A 6,100-nucleotide genomic window follows, 5' to 3' on the forward strand; every position below is an offset into this window, starting at 1 on the left:
GCCACAACAGTCATCATAAGCCAAGCGCAGAGCTAACGGCACAGCTGGGCTGGGTTTAGAACTGATGGGAGTTTGACTTCAGCTAGTTATTTTCCAGCAGAACTCTTATTTCTTGGCTTTTTTAATGACTTTAAAAGTCAAAGAGAACTTTCTAAGTCTGAAAATCGAGGTATGTGGGATTAAGGAGTGCTTTGCAGTATGTCGTGCTCCTTCCTATGCATGAGTAATGCACAGGACTAAAGAACTAAATTAATAAGGCTAAATTCTCAATAGTGGTGGGATGCCCCATCACTAAGAAGATTAAGAACCTTCCCCTCCCCCCCCAAAAAAAAACCCCGCCCAAAACAAAACCCCAAGCCTCACACTCTGAACAACAGCTCAGTGCCATTACCCTTACTCTGTCACTGATTTACCAGCTTCCCCCTGAAACCAACAGCAAAATATCACCAAGTTCTGAGAGGCCAGACCAGCTCCTCAGCACAGCACCCTGGCAGGCTCGTAACCGATGTAACAAGATCACTTGGAAGGGAGATTTTAAAATCCAGCTGGCAGCTAAGTAATGTTAATTGCTGTCAAGTCTGCCACACAGTTATTGAGATTTGTAACTTTAACTCAGGGGAGGGGTTAGATTGTGAACCATGACTTGGAAGGTGAGGCAAATTATTGCAGGTTTCTGAGATGGCATTCTCCTGCCCAGGCTTTGTAAGCCTCTGCAGTGAATGCTTCAGAGTCACTGTGATTGTGGGTGAGGTATTTACAGTTGCCATTAATAGATTAACAATCTAATAAGTTGCATCCTCTCCGAGAACTCATTTCTTTTTGCTTCTTGTCCAAGGATTCATTTCTACTCCTTTATTTGCCAGAAGGCTTGAGCCTTTGCTTTATTACGAGAAGATCAGCTCATGTTTGACTTGTACTTCACCACCAAGGGGGAAAGAAAAAGGACTAATTTCTTTCATTTTCAGTAAGGGCTGGGATCCTAAATTAATTAAGCCTCATTGTCCACTTTTGATAGTCGAGTTGTGAGTAGGAGGAGAGAAGAATGCTATTAAAAAAAAAAAAGGCAACAGAAGGCATTCCATATCTCCAAGATGTTCAAATTTTATCACACTGATGGCCAGGCCCTGGCAAAATGCCAGCTGCTGGAGGGATACTTCTAATTTGAACGTGCATCACTATAAATAAAAAATGAATGTGCTATGAGTCCAACCACTTATGTCTTCCAGACTGAGTAATAACTGCCTGCTGGTTAGGCTCATTAACAGTAAAAACAGTACCTGATCGGCTTTGTTTTCATCTCACTGAGCTGCAGTTGGGGCCACACTTTATATCGCCAGAGGCTGCATTTTGGGAACTCCTACTGTGCAGAAAATGTATGGAAACTGAAATCTATGTATATAATCAGGGTGGATGGTAAGAGAGCTCAGGAAGGATATTTGTGCCTTTCAGTGATTAAAAAAAAGATATGGCAGCATTTCTAAGAGAGGGGACTCAGAGGGATTCCTTGAGGAAATTAGACATTGTTAAGAAATGGCTCCGAGTAAATAGACCGAAACCAAGACAGAGACAGCAAGTCTGAAATGGAAAATTGTGAACCGAGGGCAAGTTATACCACCAACCTCACCGCACTCTGCCAAGAGAGTTTCTACAATAGCATGGAGACAAGCCTCTTACCTGGGAGCGGGAGCCCCAGGGACGGACACTGCCAGAAAGTTTTTGCTCATTAGTGTACATGGTGGCATTTTGATTCAAGAGATTAATCTTAAATCACGTGCAGGAGTGTCCCTGTGACATGTGAAGGGGAATACTGTGCCATCCTCTAACCCTTCTGTCAGCCTGCTCCATTACTCAAAAGACTAGTGAACAAAATTGCTTCTTGTATTTAGTTAGCCCCCTCCTATATCCCCTATGTGTCTTCAGCACTATTTCATCTTATTTTACTGACAAAATGCTATTGTCAGCATTGCGCTGTAATTGCAGAGTACATTGTGATCTTAGGCATGGGTCTTGCAAGTGGCTCTGCCTGGGTGGGCTCTGAAACCCACACAGGGCCAACACGACTTTGGTGGGGGTAGTCTTGTGTCATGAGCTCAGTTTTCATTTTTATTTTTCTATTTTTCTAGCTCTCATGGTTTGAATAGGAAAATTAAGGGTAGCCTCATGGATCATAAAGCAAAGGATGAAGAAGAAAAACGTTCGGGTTTGATTCTATTTATTTTGTTATCTTAAGAACATATGGTCAATAGGATGATTTTTCAGGGGCTCAATCTGAGTGCCGAGACGTGGAAAACACTGTCTTCTGCCCTGACACATATCAACAGACTTACTGTGTTCTGCCACACTTTACGTTGTGTGAGGCAGAAAAAGCCCAGCTTGAATTTCAGGTTTTGACCATCCTTGTGCATTCCTCACATGAGCCAACCTTTTGGAGAAGGCTGGCCTCTGTCCTAATGGGAGGGCTCATTAGGTTCAGCACCCAGTGCTGGTAGGAGAAAGTGCTACACGTTTTAAAAGGTGTATTTGAGAGCAGGATCACTTGCTGACTATAAATAATAGTGAGAAGATACTGCTGTTGGGGTTTTCTTCTGAAAGGAGCAGGTTTTAAGGCAGCTTGCCAGGGTTTTTCCTTTTCACTTTTCTGGAACCAAAATTGAAACAATCTTTTTCTCCCCAGATAATGGCATTGCCTTGGGAAAATGCTTCATATGCTCTCAGGGTGCTGCACTTGACTCCTACTGCAAATGCTGAAGGCAGGAGTTTGCATTTTCAGGTGTGCACATCTCTGTATATCACTAGACATGCTCTTATATGCTGAGGTCATCCTGAGTTTTTCCTCCCTGCCTTTTCTTAATTTCTTCCTTTCTTCATTCTTTTCCTCCTTTCTTCCTTTCTTCCTTCTTTTCCTCCTTTCTTCCTTTCTTCCTTCTTTTTCTCCTTTCTTCCTTTCTTCCTTCTTTTCCTCCTTTCTTCCTTTCCTCCTTTCCTCTTCTTTTCTTCCTTTTCCTCTTTCTTTCTGTCTCTCTCCTCCTTCCTCTCTTCCTTCCTCTCTCCCTTTCTCTACCTCCCTTTCCCTCTTTCTCTCTTTCCCCTTCTCTCACAAAGCATGCTAATGATTTAGGGGAAAGTTCCCATGAAGGTTTCTCTTCCCTTTTGTTGAAAAAAGAGACCAAACCCCCCCAATTTGTTCGCATCTCTGGGTTTTTTCCATTGCCTATCTTTTCCTCCTGATTCTCTCCTTTCCTATCCTTTCTTCTGCTTTTTCCCATCTCTTTCTTATGAGTTTGCTTCTTCCTCTGTCATCTTCCTCTCTTGTATTCCTGCAGCACAAACTTCCTCACGTGTTTGTTACTCAGATTTCATAAGGGGGCTGTGCTACATTCTAAAGTAAAATCTGTATATAATTTTTACAAAGTTGCAGCCTCATTCTGAAAAGGCCTGATCCATTTCTTGCCAAAGGCAAGGGAAATTTGACTTCAGACGGATAAGATCCGACTCTAAAATACCAAGAACTTTTTTGAAGGTGATAGGTAATGGATATTGAAGATACTCAAGACTCACCAGATATACTCAGCACCAGACAGAGTTGGGTCTTTCCTCTATATCGCTGCATGAAAAGTTATGGTGCTGTTAAATATCACAGCTGGTTGATGTGTAACCTCGGGGCTTGACACCACACTCTTCACTGCCTGCAAGGGCTCCGTGTCTTGATGAGACTGATTCTGAAACTCTGTTATCACAGAACCACAGAACAGCTGAGGCTGGAAGGGACCTCCAGAGGTCATCCTATCCAACCTCTCTGCTCAGGCGGGGCCACCTACTTGAGCTGGTTGCTCAGGACCATGTCCAGAGAGCTTTTTCATTATTCTTAGTGCTACTCACAGGATGTAAGATAGAGAAGCCCTTGCAGAATCGGGTCCTAACAAAGCACACTGCAAGTGATCCTAGTAGAACACAGATGTATTACTGTTCCCATCTTAGCAAAGAGGAACGTGACATTTGTGTGTCATGCATTTTGGCAAAGAACTGCCAAAGACTGCACGTTGGGCTACATGGGCTTTTGGCTAGAACCAGCAGAGAGTATGGCCTTTATTTTGGAAAATGGTCAGCATTACTTCTAGAGGTTTGACCTCAAAACCATTCATGTTTGGATGGAAAATGGTGGAAAAATAGAGCTCAGCTATCCTGAATGTGAAGATAAAGCAGAGAAACTTGACCCCTAGGGCTGAGTGTTTTCTATTGCAGCACAGGACTGTTCAGGGTGTTCAGCACAGTGGAGCATTAAGTCCTAGGTGCAATAAAACTTAAACTGAAGCTAGAAAGTAAAAGTGGGCATAAAACCAGAATTGCTTAATTCTGCCAATAGTTAAAAGAAACAGATAGTGCTAGAAGCTGCTGAGTGCTTCACATTGTTACCAATTTATTAAAAATGTATGTGAAGATGAATATTAAAAAACAGAAAAATATAAACCCCTCCTTATTCTTTTTCTTCCAATTGCAGGTTTTCCTATCAGTTTCATAAAGGGCTTACAGGATGTTGAATATTCAGTCAGCTCAGAATACTTTTTAGCAGTGCCTAGCTGGGGACGCCTGTATTTGTAAATTCAGTGTCTCTATTTTCGTATGTAAATCTATGTCTTCTGTTTTACCACCCACAGAATATTCTTAAAGTACTTTTTGATCTTTGTCTTTATTGTCTTTGGCTAATGATAATAATACACTCTTCTTGTGTTAGAAGGTTTTTTACAAAACACAAAAGTTAAAGATTGCTATAAAGGCAAAAAAAAAAAAAAAAATCCACTTTTTGCACAATAACATCCTTTTGCTTCCTTGACTTTTTGTTTTCACCGTATTCATTGTAAATGTAGTATTTTTTTATGTTTACTTATGAAGACTAACGTAAAAATGAGGACCTTATTCTTCTCCCAGTGAATCCAGTAGCAAATCATCTCCAAATTCCAGTAAAACTAGAATGGATAGACTTTTACAGTTTGGGTATGAAAAACCAAACAACTTTCTGACAAATCTCAAAACCTGAAAACAAGTCTGAAAATAATTTGGCAGAACAGGATGCCTTATGATTTTCCTGAAGGAATGTTTGTAACTAATGTTTCACCAGTTCACTGCAGTTCCTCTAATGCTCATGAAAACCCGTTCCCCACACCAGCCTGGGGAGCTGCACTAGCCAGTTTTGGAAAGAGGGTTTTCTTTGGTTTTGAGTTGTGAATGTGCAGCTCAGCATGCCAGGTAGGCAGCACCTAAGACGAAATGAAGCATTTTCTGTGTGATATGTAACAAGCATCATAGCTCACCTCTTCTCTGTGCAGCCGGATGCAGCTGTCCTGGTACCAAGATCACAGGGAAGCTTTATCTGGAAGCTTTATCTGGAAAGGGTCCCTCTGTTTGCCTCCTTTTTAACTCTCCCCTTTTAACAGCTGGTGTTTCCAGGAACTGAGTTGAAAGGCTGAGACAGATTTTCATTTTTAATAACTGAGCTTCAGGTTCCCTGGGGAAAAAATGTCCTCCACTGGAGACAAGAAGGTCCTGTGTCACCCAAATTCTTTACTTATTAAAGAGATAGATGAGATCCTCTTACAAAACTACAGTAAAGTCTTTCCTTAAATCTGGAGAGGTGTTTGATGTTTCTTTCTCATAATCTCTGTTTCATTTTTATGGCCCCCTCATGAAAATCCCACAGGTCACACACTGCCAGGACTGACGGGCAGGCAGAGCTGCAGAGGGCAGGGAAATCAGGAGGTGATACCTGCATCCTGGCTCTGCCAAAGACACAATGCTACAGTGGGAGCTGCTCACTTGGCTTGTGCTTCAGGTTTTACAGGTGTATGGTATGGACAATACTGTAGTGGAAAACATACTGAGCTCCTTCAAAAGGTGCCAGCAGGTGGCAAGTAGTATTTTTGTCCACTCTGTTAGAGGATGCTGTCTTCCTCCAAACTCCCATCCTCCCTCCCTGCCCCATGCTGAGGACATGCAGAGGCAGAGCAGATTGACACATGTGGGAAACTCAGAACATGAAACTCTCTGGACCAGTTTTCATTATTTACTTCCAATTATTTAAATGATCTATTTTTGTGAAAAGAAA

Source organism: Strigops habroptila, chromosome 4 (assembly GCF_004027225.2).
Source record: "Strigops habroptila isolate Jane chromosome 4, bStrHab1.2.pri, whole genome shotgun sequence".
In the NCBI taxonomy this organism is placed as follows: Eukaryota; Metazoa; Chordata; class Aves; order Psittaciformes; family Psittacidae; genus Strigops; species Strigops habroptila.